The sequence below is a fragment of the Schistocerca serialis genome, unplaced genomic scaffold (genome assembly GCF_023864345.2).
Source record: "Schistocerca serialis cubense isolate TAMUIC-IGC-003099 unplaced genomic scaffold, iqSchSeri2.2 HiC_scaffold_1251, whole genome shotgun sequence".
NCBI classification, from domain to species: domain Eukaryota; kingdom Metazoa; phylum Arthropoda; class Insecta; order Orthoptera; family Acrididae; genus Schistocerca; species Schistocerca serialis.
In genome coordinates, this window is record NW_026047460.1 from 204,728 (window position 1) to 206,233 (window position 1,506).

The 1,506-nt window shown below is 46.1% G+C and overlaps 1 non-coding gene across 1 annotated transcript; it reads right to left on the reverse strand.

The window, feature by feature from the left end:
* Positions 1-888: 888 nt before the first annotated feature.
* Trnas-cga (transfer RNA serine (anticodon CGA)) lies at positions 889-963 on the reverse strand. Its single transcript has one exon. It is a non-coding gene; the product is annotated as a tRNA-Ser (tRNA).
* Positions 964-1,506: the final 543 nt, after the last annotated feature.

Here is a 1,506-nt window from a genome sequence, read left to right on the forward strand (position 1 = left end):
GCAGTTTATTTCCTTCCATATGCAAAGATCAGAAAGAGACAGATACTTCACTTGTTACAACGAATGGCACTTGCGGTTTTTATATTTCTGGCACTAACGACATGTAAAGGGAGAAGTCGGGAAACCTGTTACCTCGGTCGCGAGAGGAGAATAACTCTGAATAACGGTTTCCGGAGAGAGAGAGAGAGAGAGAGAGAGAGAGAGAGAGAGAGGGTGGCTTGCCGCACGCTCGGGAGAGGGCCCTGGGAGCGCTGGACACAGCAAATTTAACGAGATCTCAGAAATGTTTGCCACGGCGTCTTTGCAACCCCTGGAACTATTATGTAGCCACAGCAGTCCTGGGAACTCTGAGGCTATTTTGCAAACGCGGAACGGAGGTGTGTCTGCAGCTAACAAACGCCGCACACAGCAAAGTTAAACCGATGTCAGAAACTTTTGTCACGACGCCTACGCGACCCCGGGATTTGTTATGGAACTATAGCGGCTTTTGGAGGTCCGGGGCTATTCTGAAAACACAGAGAGAAGTATTTTGGCAGCTGTTGAGGGTTACTTACGAATTAACTGTAAAAGCTGCGGTTGTCAGGCCTCAGTTGTAACAAGGAATTCATCTGCGTGGAGCAAGAAGGGGGGGGGGGGGGGAGGGGGCTGGTTAGCACGGAATTGAGTCTCCAATGAGAGCTCGTCGCTGTGGTTGTTTATGAGACAGCCAGTCAAAAGAGAACAGAGCCCAAGATACGTGTAACGGGTACAGGAGCTGCGAAAGCAGCAAAGGCAGTCGGTGTTGGTCCAGAGTCGGGGCTGCGAATGAAAGTGTGAAATGCTGACTGCAGCATAAGGAGTTTGATGAAGGCGAAATATCCTCGAAACTTCCTGGCGGATTAAAACTGTGTGCTGGACCGAGACTCGAACTCGGGACCTTTGCCTTTCGCGGGCAAGCGCTCTACCAACTGAGCTACCCAAGCAGAACTCACACCCCGTCCTCACAGCTTTACTTCTGCCAGTACCTCGTCTCCTACCTCCCAAACTTCACAGAAGCTCTCCTGCGTACAACAAAATTACGTTTAGATATAAAATGATGTGTTAAAGTGACAACCAAATTCACATTAACATCATTTACTGGCAGATGACAAGCTACCTGTGCCCGATAAAGTACGCAGCGTCCTGCATAACTCTATAATGTAACATTGTGATAACGTCAACAACAAACAAAAACTGTTTTTTGGCCTAATTTTCGTAGATTAATTATTGCTTAATTTCACATTTTACAGATTTGAGTAAAGAAAACCCAGAAACTGTGGCACGAAGGTGCTGAAACATTTTTGGGTCTACACGAAAAAGCAGTGGTTTTGCATAACAGGCATACCATATATCCAGTAATTTTATCTGCAAACGCGGTTAACGCAAGAGCAGCAAAAGCAAATTATGAAAATGGTTTTAGTTTTATCTGTAACAACAAAAATTACATTTCATATGCGGACACTGTCACGAAACAGCCGTATTTCACCT